General features: G+C 35.7%; 1 long non-coding RNA gene across 1 annotated transcript in view; it reads left to right on the forward strand.

Annotated features, from left to right (window-relative positions):
* The first annotated feature begins 595 nt into the window (after positions 1-595).
* The window catches only part of LOC109265846 (uncharacterized), a 58223-nt gene continuing 44936 nt past the window's right edge, over positions 596-13882 (forward strand). The window contains exon 1 of the long non-coding RNA XR_002079374.1: positions 596-700. This is a non-coding gene — a long non-coding RNA (uncharacterized LOC109265846). The remainder of the gene's footprint in view (positions 701-13882) is intronic.

Consider the following 13882-nt stretch of genomic DNA (forward strand, 5'->3'; position numbering starts at 1 on the left):
GTCCTGCAGGACTATGATCTCTATCAGTTACCATTTCTTTACCCGTTTCCTTTGTTCTTGGGCAGCCAAGAGTGCCCGAGAAATATCACATATATCCCACCTGGTTGGAAGGGGGATGTTTGTGGCCTGTCAGCTTGCCTTATGCTCCCTCATCAATATATACATAACAAGTGTAATGCACAATATATATGTTATATATTCATACACACACACACGCATGTTCAACCAAGGTTGTAGTACCTATATTTTTTAGTTTTCTAGTTTCTGTGCTTGATCCTTTGGCATCTTAGGGTCTTGCAGACCCTGGAGAACTGCCCCCTCCAGGGCTGCTAATTCCTAGAGAAAGTAAACGATTTACCTGTAAATGTGCCTTTCATATGCAAGCCAATTAATCCAGTGCCAACCGCCCCCGCCCATCACCTCCTGTATCTAGCTCTTATACCTCTATCCTCCAAACTACTGTCCAGCTATCCTAACCAACCTAAGATACCAGAGAGCTCAAGACAGCCCCTGTACCCTAGAGCTCCCTGAAATTATTCAAAGTAGCCAATACCATTCCTTGTTATACTGCTTTGCTTTGTTTTTCCCACAGAAACTACAGTAAAGACTCTTGCCCACATTTTCCCTGCCTCCTGACCAACCACGGTGCTTCCCCATGTGGCCCTGCATGATGTGCCAAGCACCCTGTTTCTAGGAGTCTGTAAGTATAAAAACTTACTCTTTCATGACAGTCATGTCTGTGTCTACGTGTCTTGCCATGTCTGATCAAAACAAATGCTGGGTAGTATTAAAACAACGGTCTGCTAGTATTGACATTTACCAGTTAGAATCCCTCTCTCTGTTTACATGTCTTAACCAGTCCCATTTATATAATGTGTCTCAACTATTTCCTCTATATACATTTAAAACTACCCAGACATTACTGTAATTTTGGATTTAACCATCAGATATCATTTTGAAAACTCAGTAGGAAAATTACCCATATATTTAGTCTTTCTACTATTTTTTCATCCTTCCTGATATGGCAAGAGTGCTTCTGATGAGGGATCAAGGGGAAGGCTGAGGGTAAAACACAAGCTAACAACCCCCCCCCCCCCCCCAGTGTGAGATATGTGCGATATTCCTCAGGGACTCCTGGATGCCCAAGGACAAAGAAAGGAAAGACAACAAATGATTAACTGATAGAGATCACAGTCATGCAGGGCATGAGTCTCCATCAGTTTACAAATGTTTTGGTAAATTATAAGAAAAAGGCAATCTTATTAATAGCCTAATCTACAGAAACCTGTAGGCTCAGTTTCCTGGAGCCCCACCATCACCCCTCCATAGGGATATGGGGAACAAAGGCAAGTAGGAAATGGCAGGTAAAATTAAATTTCTTTATAACCCACAGCTCATTGGCAACTACTTGAGGCAAATAAAGAGTATAATAACATTTCTCCAGGAATCTCCTAATGTTAATGTTAATGCCTTACTAGAGGAAAAACAACCTTAGCTTGATAATAGCAAGGCCTCGGGTATCTTAGGAGTCCTCTTTAGCATATCAAAGTCCCTCTGGAGGCCTCCCTTTTGTCTTTACCTCCTTCCATTCCATTGTATATAACCAGTCACTATTTACAACCCCACTGCGGCTCTTCCTGCCCTTGGATCCTGTCCTGTGCTTTAATAAAATCACCATTTTTGCCCCAAAGACATCTTTAAGAATTCTTTCTTGGCCAATGGCCCTGGACCCTAAGAACACCCATCACCCCAAAACTTAATCTCTTCTATTATCATTTCCTTTCTGGAAGAAGAGAACTTCTTCTTACAGCACCTGGGATGTGTTGTGTCACTGCCTTCTGTTCCCCATGATGTTTAATGAGAACTTGGAGCCATTCAAATAGTTTTTCCATAGAGGTAGACGTCATTTTTTTCCCAAGATTGACTGTGGTGTGTTTTGGTCTGGTCTGATTCTTGGGGTATATCCTATTGGGGATTTGCTTAGCTTAGTGCATCTGTAGTTTTATATCTTTTGCCAATTCGGGAATTTTTCATCCAGCATTTCTTTGAATACTTTTTGAATTTCACCGTCTTCCCCACTCCTTCTGAGACTCCTATGGCAAAAAATATTTGATCTTGCACTATAATCCCACAGGTCTGAAGCTCTGTTCATCTTTTTTTTTTAAGTGTATTTTATGTGTGTCATTAACTTTGGGTAATTTCTGATATTTCTAATATTGTTCTACTTTTATATTCACTGATTCTTGCATTCTGTTTATTTGGCCTTGGAGCCCATCCACTATGTGTTTTACTTTACTTATATTTTCTTAGTTTTAAATTTTTATTTGGTTATATTTAGTATCTTCTATTTCTTTGGTAAGACTTTCTATATTTTTCCATTTTTTTTTCAAGAATGCTCGCAATTGCTCATTGAAGCATTATTGTAATAACAGCTTTAGAAATCTTTGGAAGATAATTCTGACATTCCTGTCATCTTGTTTGCATGTATTGGTTGAGTGTTTTTGGTTTTGGTTTTCCTAATTCAAGTTTAAATTTCCCGATTCTTTGTATGACAAGCTCGTGATGTTTTCATTGAAATCAGGATATTTTAATATTGTGTTATGATATTTTGGATATTTTAGGATTAAATATCTATTAATAGAAGGATTAAAACCTTCTATTTTAGCCGGCTTCCTCTATACTACATTAGCAAGAGAAGAGGGGAAAGGTGATCCTGCTGCATTACTGCCTGCTGGAGAAGAAGTGTAGGTTTCCCACTGGGCGTCTGTTGACAAACAAGGGGATGAGAGTCTTCTAGTTACTGGAGTCAAGGGGTGGGAGCTTCTACTCTCTGAACAGTATCCTCAGATAACACTCTGGCTGAGAAGGTTAAGAGTGTCTCATTTCTGCTCCCCCCATGGTCTCTAATTATATCACAGGGGAATATGAGTTTTGGGGATCACTCTCATTCTCTACTAGGCCTCCTCCAACATTATCCCTGTGTGTGGGAGAAGAGGAACTTCATTACTTCTCTGAGAAAATAGAATTCCAGTCTCCCCAGTGACACTATGGGGCTGAGTGGGCCTTCAGAATATCCTGGGGATGAAAATCCCATCTTTATACTTAGCTTTCTTTCATAACACACCATGGTGAGTGTCTTGGGGGTACCTTATTACAGCATAGCAAGGATGGAGGTCTGAGTTTCTCACTCTGCCTTTGTGGGCAAGGATGAGTGGGTCTCTGCCATATTTTCTGTGGTAGTTGGCTAGAGTAGAGAAATTAATATCTAATAGTTTTTAGTCATACTAGGCTTTCCCTTTTCCTGTTTTTTGTTTTTGTTTTTGTTTTTTGTTTTTTGTGTTGTTGTTTGGTTTGGTTAGAGAGGGCTTTTCTTTCCTGCACTTACTGGTGTTTCTGGGTTGCCAGCTACATTGGCATTTGTTTTTAAAATAAATGTTTATTTTTCCCATTAAGTTACGAAGGTTTTTTTTTTTTATAGGAAAGCCCAACTTTGCTTTTTAAAATTTACTTTGGAATCTTAGGTATTTGTCATTTAAATAGCTATTAATCAACTGAGAAAGAACTTTTGAAGGCAGGGGCTGTGTCTTATTGACTTTTCTCTCTGGAGTCTGGCAAAGCACCTAGAAATCCCACAAATATTTAAGAAGTTGAATTGAATTCTAATAATTCATTAAAATATATGATGAATTCATGCAAACAGTAAATATCAACAGAGGTAAAGGAGAGAAAAATGGCTTCCAGCAGGGGTTTTTAGTGAAGTGTACCAACAAGGTAGAATTTGAGCTCCGCTTTAAAGACTGTGTTAAAATTTTAGAGGCAAAGATGGAGAGGAAGATCATTTCATTTAGATGTAGGGTGAAGGTAGGTTCAGACACAGAAAAGCACCAGGCATTTTGGAGCCATTTTGTAGTTAGAAGGCTTATGAAGACAAATAGTTAAAGCTGAAAATGCATGTTGCAGCTGACTAGGGAACTGTATTTTATTCTATGTGCAATAGCGATCCATTGTAGGCTTTCAGGAAATGCTTCCTTAATGTGTAAACACCACAGGAGCATTATTCCATATGTGATTGATGGTACTTCATTCTATGACATCAGGCACTTACAACTGAGACCAGCTTTTGCTTCATCATCTTGCTAGTATTTTTAAGTAACAAATGCACTTTTTTAGTCTTGGATCTTATTATGAATAATGTCCTACCACAACAAAATAAACAAGAAACCCTTCATATTACAAAATTTGAATAGCCTGTCCTTTATAATAAAAGCATACAAAACCTTAAAGGTGGAACAAAATCTATTCAGTATCACGTCCTACTGGTGGTGTGTTATTGAATGTAATGACCTTTTAAACTTTGAAAATTAATTAGTCTCTTTTTCCTACTGAAAGCAGATTTTGAAAGCCAGACAGCATATACTGGTGGTTAAAATCTTGGACTCTCCCTCCGACTGCCTGGGTCTAAATGCCGTCTCTGTTACAGCCATATAAACTTGAACAAGTTATTTAAACTCTGTAAGCAAGAATTCATTCATCTAATAAAATGAAGTTAGCCATTTTATTTGTTTTCTGTTACTGTGTAAAAATTATTGCAAGTATGGTAGCTTAAAGTACGTTTCTTCAAGTTTTTTATTGTGGTAAAATGCATAAAACTGACCATCTTAACCATTTATAAGTGTACAGTAAAGTGTTATTAAATGCATTCATGGTGTAATACAACCATCAGCAGCGTCCATCTCCATAAATCATTTAATCTTGTAAAAACAAATGTTGTATTATTAAACAATAACTTCCCATTCCCCCATCTCCAGACAAACACTGTTCTACTTTCTGCCTCTATAATATTGACTACTTCAAGTACTTCCTATAAGTGGCATCATATAGTATTTGTCTTTTTGTGACTGGCTTCTTTCACTTAGCGTGATGTCCTCAAGGTTCACCCATATCACATCATATTGCAGAATTGTCTTCCTTTTTAAGGCTGAATAATATTCCATTGTATGTATATACTGCAGTTGGCTTATCCATTTATCAATTGATAGGCTCTTGGCTTGCTTCTACATTTTAGCTATTGTAAATAATGCTGCTGTGAACATGCGTGTACAAATATCTACTCGAGACCCTGCCTTTAATTCTTTGGCAATCCAGAAGTGGAACTGTTCGATCATTTACTTAGGAATTCTGTTTTTAATTTTGGGGGCAACTACCATACTGTTTTCCATAGCAACAATACCATCTTACATTCTTATCAGTAGAATAAAAGGGTTCCAATTTCTCTATATCCTAGTCAACACTTATTATTTTGTTCTTTTGATAGTAGCCATTTTAATGGATCTGAGAAGCATCTAACTGTGGTTTCGATTTGGATTTCCCAAATGATTGGTGATAATGAGCATCTTTTCATGTGTTTATTGGCTACCTCTATATCTTTTTTAGAAAAGTATTTACTCCAGTACATTACCCAATTTTTAATTGGATTGTCTGGTTTTTGTTGTTGAGTTTTAGGAGTTCTCTACATATTCTAGATATTAATCCTTGTTACCAGATATAAGGTTTGTAAATATTTTTCCTGTTCTGTGAATTATACTCTGTTACAGTGTCTTTGATGCACAATTTTTTAAAAAATTTTCTAAAGTCCAATTTTTATGTTTTGTTACTTGTGACTATGGTGTCATATCCAAGAAATATTTGCCACATCCAATGTGGTAAAGTCTTTGTCCAAGAGTTCCTCTTCTTCTAGGAGTTTATTGTTTTGGGTCTTACATTCAGGTCTTTTATCCACTTTGAGTTAAGTTTTCTACACAGTATCAGGTAAGGGTCCAACTTCATTCTTTTGTATAAGGATATCTAGTTTTCCCAGAACCATTTGTTGAAAGGACTGTTCTTTCCCCGTTGAACAGTCTTGGCACCCTCATCAAAAATCATTTGACTATAGGATGAGGGTTTACTTATGGGCTGTCTATTCTATTCCATTGGTCTATAGTTGTCTCTATGCCACCTCCATTTTGGTTTGATTGCTATCATTTGTACTCAGTTTTGAAATCAATAAGTATGCGTCTTCCAGTTTTGTTCATTTTTAAGATTATTTTACTCAAAATCTCCTAAGATTCCATATGGCTTATAGGCTGCATTTTTCCATTTCTGAAAAAAAAATACGAAAAAGTCATTGGGATTTTGATAGGGATTACATTGAATAGGTAGATCACTTGAGTAGTATTAACATTTTAACAACTTTTTTTCTAATCCATTAACATCGAGTGTTTCCATGTATTTATGTCTCTTTAATTTCTTCCAGGAATGTTTGCAAGTTTTCATTGTACAAGTCTTTCACCTCCTTAGTTAATTCCAAAGTATTTTATTCCTTGTGATATTATGGTGACCGGGACTGTTTTTGTAATTTCCACCTCAGATTGTTCATTGATAGTGTATAGAAATGCAACTATTTTTATCTTTTGGCTTTATATCCTGCTACTTCATTAAATTCATTTACTAATGCTAACAGTTTTTTTTGTGGAATCTTTAGAGTTTTCTACATATAAGGTCATATCTGTGGACAGATATAAATTTAATTCTTCCTTTCCAATTTGGAAATTAGAAAATTATTCTTGCCTCCTTTCTCTGGGTAGAGATTCCAGTACTATGTGGAATAATATGGTTAAAGAAGGCATACTTGTCTTGTTCCTGATCTTAGAGGAAAAGCTTTCAGTCATTCACCATTGATTAAAGTGCTCACTGTGAGTTTTTCATATATATCTTTTATTATGTTAAGATAGTTTTTTTCTATGCCTCATTTTTTGTGTTTTTATTATGAAAAAGTGTTGAATTTTGTCAAATGCTTTTCCAGCATCAATTAAGATGATCATATTGTTTTTTTTTTTTCGTTTATTCTGTTAATGTGGCGTATTACATCAATTGACTTTTATTGAACCATACTTGTATTCCAGGAATAAACCCAACTTGGTCATGGTGTATAATCATCTTAATATGCTGCTGAATTCAGCTTCTTAGTTAGTTGTATAGCTATTTTTCTGTAAATATCCATAAGGGATATTGGTCTGTAGTTTTGTTTGTTTTTTGTAGTGTCTTCATCTGGCTTTGGTATCAGTGTAATGCAAGTCTCATTGATTGAATTAAGAAGTGTGCCCTCTTCAATTTTGGGGGAATAGTTTGAGTAGAATTGATATTAATTCTTCTTTAAATGTTTGGTAGAATTTATCAGTGAAGCCATCAGACGTACAGCTTTCCTTGGGAGATTTTTAATTATTGATTCAATTTGCTTCCTGGTTGTAGATCTATTCACATTTCTATTTCCTTGTGCAGTCTTAGTAGGTTTTGTGTTTCTAGGAATTTTTCCATTTCTTCTTGGTGATCTGACTTATTGGCATGTAATTATTCCTAGTGATCTTTTATAATCCAATTTATTTCTACAGTATCAATAGTAATGTCTAAACTTTCATTTCTAATTTTAGTAACTTGAAATTTTTGTCCATTAAAGGCTAGTCAATTTTGTTGATGTACTTAAACCAATTTTAATTTTTTTTTCTACTCTTTTTATTTATTATTTATTTCCATCTGTTCTGATCTTTATTATTTCCTTCCTTCTGCTAGCTTTGGGTTGTTTTTCTCCCCTAGTTCCTTAAGTTGTAAAATTAAGTTATTTGAAACGTTCTTGTTTTTTAATGTAGGTGTTTATAAATACGTTTTCCCACTAGTCCCACTTTCACTTGTCCCTTAAGTTTTGGTATGTGTGTTTTCATTTTAACTTATCTAATTGGTTTATTTCTTGTTTTACTTATTTACAATTTTTATTGAGGTATAATTGAAATATAGTATTAGTTTAGGGTGTATAGCATAATGATTTGGTATTAGTATACACTGTGAAATGATCACAGTAAGTCTATTACCATCCGTCACCTTGCAAAGTTATAAATTTTTTTCTGATGAGAAGACTATTTAAGATTTAATCTCTTGGCAACTTTCAAATATGCACTATAGTATTATTGACTATAGTCAATACATTGCATCCCAGGAATTTTTTTTTAAGTTTTTATTTTAATCAGCCAGTGTTCCTCACAAACAGGGTACTCCTTAACCCTCATCACCTATTTCACCAATCCCCCCACCTACTTCCCCTCTGGTAACCATCAGTTTGTTCTCTGTATTAAGAATCCGTTTCTTAGTTTGTTTCTCTTTCTTTTCCTTTACTCATTTGTTTTGTTTCTTAAATTACACATACGAGTGAAATCATATGGTATTTGTCTTTCTCTGACTGACTTATCTCACTTAGCATTATACTCTCTGACACCATCCATGTCATTGTAAATGGCAAGATTCCATTATTTTTATGGCTAAATAAAACTCCATTGTGTATACACACCGTATCTTCTTTATCCATTCATCAGTCAGTGGACACTTGGGGTGCTTCCTTATCTTGGCTATTATAAATAGCTGCTGTAAATTTAGGAGCACACGCATCCCTTTGAATTAGTGTTTCTGTACTTTTTGGGTAAATACCCAGTAGTGCAATTGCTGAATCATAAGGTAGTTCTGTTTTTGTTTTCAGATTTTTTTTTTTTATATGAGAGAAGGACAGCATGCCGATGAGCACATGCACACAAGCAGGGCAGAGGGAGAGGGAGAATTCGAAGCAGGCTCCACACTCAGCACAGAGTCTGATGTGGGGCTTGATGCCATAACCCTGGGCTCATGACCTGAGTTGAAATCAAGAGTTGGTTGCTCAACTGACTGAGCCACCCAGGCACCCCAAGGTGGTTGTATTTTAAACTTTTTGAGGAACTTCCATAATGTTTTCAAGAGTGGCCGCAGTAGTTTGCCTTCCCACCAATAGTGCAAGAGGGTTCCTTTTTCTCCACAGCCTCACCAACACCCGTTGTTTCTTGTGTTGTTGATTTTAGCCATTCTGACAGGTGTGAGGTGATATCTCATTGCATTTCCCTAATGATAACTGATAATGTGCATTTTTTCATGTATCTGTTGGTCATCTGTGTGTCCTCTTTGGAGACATGTCTGTTCATGTCTTCTGCCCGTTTTTTAACTCGATTATTTGATTTTTGGCTGTTGAGTTGGATCAGTTCTTTTTTTAAAATTTTATTTAAATCAAAGTTAGTTAACATATAATATAATAATAGTTTTGGGAGTAGAATTTAGTGATCCATCACTTACACAGAACACCCAGTGCTCATCCGAACAAGTGACCTCCTTAGTACCCATCACTCATTTAGCCCATCCCCCTACCCACCTTAGTCTGTTCTCTGTATCTAAGAGTTTCTTATGGTTTGCCTGCTTTGCTGTTTTTATTTTATTTTTCCTTCCCTTCCCCTATGTTCATCCGTTTTGTTTCTTCTTTTATTTTTTTAAGCTTATTCATTTTTGAGAAAGACAGACTGTGAGCAGGGGAGGGGCAGAGAGAGAGGCAGACACAGAATCAGAAGCAGGCTCCAGGCTCTGAACTCTGAGCTGTCGGCAGAGCCAAACATAGGTTTCAAACCCAGGAGCTTTGAGATCATGACCTGAGCTGAAGTGGGATGCTTGACCGACTGAGCCACCCAGCACCCCCATCTGTTTTGTTTCCTAAATTCCACATATGAGTGAAATCATCTGACTTTCTCTGATTGGCCATCTGGATGCCTTTGGAAAACTGTCTGCTCATGTCCTCTGCCCATTTATTTACTGGATAATTTGTTTTTTGGGTGTTGAGTTTGATGATTTCTTTACAGATTTTGGATACTAACCTTTTATCTGACATGTCATTTGCAAATATCTTCTTCCATTTTGTAGGCTGCCTTTTAGCTTTGATTATTATTTCCTTCACTGTGCTTTTTATCTTTTTTTCTTAATTTTAAAAAATGTTTATTTTTGAGGGAGAGAGGCAGAGTGTGAGCAGGGGAGGGGCAGAGAGAGAGGGAAACACAGATCCAAACCAGTCTCCAGGCTCTGAGCTATCGTCACAGAGCCGGACACAGTGCTGAAACTCATAAGCTGTGAGATCATGACCTGAGCTGAAGTTGGATGCTTAACCAACTGAGCCACCCAGGTGCCCCAGAAGCTTTTTATCTTGGTGAGGTTCCAATAGTTCATTTTTGCTTTTGCTTCCCTTGCCTCCAGAGACATGTCTGGTAAGAAGTTCCTGCAGCTGAGGTCAAAGAGGTTGCTGCCTGTTTTCTCCTCTAGGATTTTGATGGTTTCCTGTCTTACATTTAAGTCTTTCATCCATCTTGAGTTTATTTTTGTGTATGGTGTAAGAGAATGGTCCAGCTTCTTTCTTCTGCATATCTCTGTCCAGTTTTTGTAACACCATTTGCTGAACAGACTGTCTTTTTTTCCATTGGATAATCTTCTCTGATTTGTCAAGGATTAGTTGGCCATACATTTGTGGGACCATTTCTGGGTTCTCTATTCTGTTTCATTGATCTATGTGTCTGTTTTTGTGCCAGTACCATACTGTCTTGATGATTACAGCTTTGCAATACAGCTTAAATCTGGAATTGTGATGCCTCCAGTTTTGATATTCTTTTTCGGGATTGCTTTGGCTATTGGGGGTCTTTCCATACAAATTTTAGAATTGTTTGTTCTCGTTCTGTGAAGAATGCTGGTATTATTTTGAAGGGGATTGCATTGGATGTGTAGATTGCTTTGAGTAGTATGGAAATTTTAACAGTATTCTTCCAGTCCATGAGCATGGAATGTTTTTCCATTTCTTTCTGTCTTCTTCAGTTTCTTTATAAGCTTTCTATTGTTTTCAGCACACAGATCTTTTACATCTTTGGTAAGGTTTATTCTTAGGTATTTTATGGGTTTTGGTGTAAGGATAAATGGGATCCATTCCTTGATTTCTCTTTCTGTTGCTTTATTATTTGTGTATAGAAATGTCACTGTAAATTGATTTTATATCCTGTGACTTTGCTGAATTCATGTATCATCAGTTCTAGCAGTTTTTTGATGGAGTCTTTCAGGTTTTTCACACAGAGTACGTGTCATCTACAAAGAGTAAAAGTTTGACTTCCTCCTTGCCGATTTGGATTTCTTTTCGTTGTCTGATTGCTGAGGCTAGGACTTTCCCAGCACCATTTTTGAAGAGACTGTCTTTTGCCATTGGATCTTCTTTCCTGCTTTGTTGAAGATTAATAAACCATTTAATTGTGGGTTTATTTCTGAGTTTTCTATTCTGTTCCATTGGTTTATGTGTCTCTTTTTTGCCATACCATACTGTTTTGACTACTACAGCTTTGTAATATAACTTGAAGTCTAGGATGGTGATGTTTTCAGCTTTGCTTTTCTTTTTTCAAGATTGCTTTGGCTATTCAGAGTCTTTTGTGTTTCCAAACAAATTTTAGGACTGTTTGCTCTAGTTCTGTGAAAAATGCTATTGGTATTTTGATAAGGATTGCATTAAATATGTAGATTTCTTTGGGTAATATAGAAATTTTAATAATATTTGTTCTTCCAATCCATGACAACGGAATCTTTCTATTTGTGTCATCTTCAATTTCTTTCATCAGTATTTTATAGTTTCCAGAGTACAGGTCTTTGGTTAGGTTTATTTCCAGGTATCTTATTATTTACAATTGTATTGAGGTTTTCTTCATTTCTCTTTCTGCTGTTTCATTATTGATGCATAGAAATGTAACATATTTTTGTAGATTGACTTTGTATCCTGCAACTTTACTGAATTCATCTAACAGATCTAACAGTTTTTTGGGTGGAATCTTTCAGATTTTCTATATATATTATCATGTCGTCTGCAAGTAGCAAAACTTTTACTTCTTCCTTACTGATTTGGATGTCTTTTATTTCTTTTTATTTGAGTGTCATGGTTAGGGCTGCCAGTATTATGTTGAATAAAAGTGGTGAGAGTGGATATCTTTGTATTGTTCCTGCCCTTAGGGGAAAGGCTCTCAGTTTTTCCTTATTAAGGATGATGGTAGCTGTGGGTTTTTCATATATGGTCTTTATTGTATTGAGGCATATCCCCTGTAAATCTACTTTTTGAAGGCTTTTGTCATGAATGGATGTTTTAACTTGCCAAATGCTTTTCTGTGTCTCTTGAAATGATCATATGGTTCTTCTCCTTTCTCTTATTTATGTAATGTATCATGTTGATTGATTTGTGGATATTGAGCCACAGCCATACTTGCAGCTCAGGAATAAATCCCACTTGGTCGTGGTGAATGATTTTTTAAATATATTGTTAGCGTCGTTTTGCTAGTATTTTGTTAAGGATTTTTGCATCTGAGTTCATCAGAGATATTGGTCTGTAGTTCTCTTTTTTTTGGTCTGGTATCTTTATCTGGTTTTGGTATCAGGGTAGTGCTGGCCTCATAGAATGAATTATAAGTTTTCCTACCTTTTCTATTTTTTTGGATAGTTTGAGAAGAAGAGGTTTTAACTCTTCTTTAAATGTTTGGTATAATTCATCTATGCGGTCATCTGTTCCTAAACTTGTGTTTGTTAGGAGTTTTTTGATTACTGATTCTGTTTCTTTGCTGGTAATTTTTCTGTTCTAACTTTCTATTTCTTCCTGTTTCAGTTTTGGTAGGTTGTATGTTGTATGTTTACAGGAATTTATCCATTTCTTCCAAACTGCCCAATTTGTTGGCATGCAGTTTTTCGTAATATTCTTTTATAATTGTTTGTATTCATGTGGTATTTGTTGTTATTTCTCCTTTCTCATTTGTGACTTTATTTATTTGGGTCCATTTTCCTTTTTTCTTGAGAAGTCTGGCTAGATGCTGTCAATTTTATTGATTTTTTTCAAAGAAACAGTTCCTGGTTTCATTGATCTATTATTTTTTTTAGTTTCTGTATCATTTACTTCTCTAAACTTTATTATTTCCTTCCTTCTGTTGGTTTTAAGTTTCGTTTGTTGTTCTTTTTCTAGCTTCTTTAGGCATAAGTTAGGTTGTTAGAGATTTTTCTTGCTTCTTGAAGTAGAGCTGTATTGCTATGAACTTCCCTCTTAGAACCACTTTTGCTTCATCCCATATGTTTTGGATTGTTGTGATTTCATTTTCATTTGTTTTCATGTAGCTTTTTATTTATTCTTTTGACCCATTCATTGTTTAGTAGCATGGCATTTAACTCCCATTTATTTGTAGTCTTTCCAGATTTTTTCTTGTGTATGACTTCTAGTTTCACTGCACCGTGGTCAGAAAAGGTGTGTAATATTTCAGTCTTCTTTAATTTGTTAAGGATTGTTTTGAGGGATAACACGTGATCTCTTCTGTAGAATGTTCCATGTATACTTGAAAAGAATGTGTACTCTGCTGTTTTAGGATGGAATGTTCTGAATATATCTGTTAAATCCACCTAGTCAAGTATGTCATTCAAAGCCACTGTTTCCTTATTGATATTCTGTTTAGATGATCTGTCTTTTGATATAAGTGGGGTGTTAAAATCCCCTAATTTTATTGTATTGTTATCAGTTCCCTTATGTTTGTTATTAACTGTTTTATGTGCCTTGGTGCTTTCATGTTGGGTGCATAAATACTTATAATTGTTTTATGTTCTTTTTGGATTGTCCCCTTTATTATTATTTAATGTCCTTCTTTGTCTCTTGTTACAGTCTTTGTCTTAAAGTCTGTTTTGCCTGATATAAGTATTGCCACTTTGATTTTCCTTTGACATCCATTTGCATGATAAATGTTTCTCTGTACCCTCACTTTCAATCTGCAGGTTGTCTAGGTCTAAAAAGTGTGTCTTGTAAGCAGCAAATAGATGAGTCTTGTTTTTGATCCATTCTGTCACCCTATGTCTTTTGGTTGGTGTTTCAGTCCATTTACAATGAAAGTAATTATTGACAGGCATGCATTTATTCACATTTTATTATTAGTTTTGTGATTGTTTCTAAAGATTGTCTCTGATCCTT

This window comes from Panthera pardus, unplaced genomic scaffold (assembly GCF_024362965.1).
Source record: "Panthera pardus isolate Hobbes unplaced genomic scaffold, ASM2436296v1 HiC_scaffold_1, whole genome shotgun sequence".
NCBI classification, from domain to species: domain Eukaryota; kingdom Metazoa; phylum Chordata; class Mammalia; order Carnivora; family Felidae; genus Panthera; species Panthera pardus.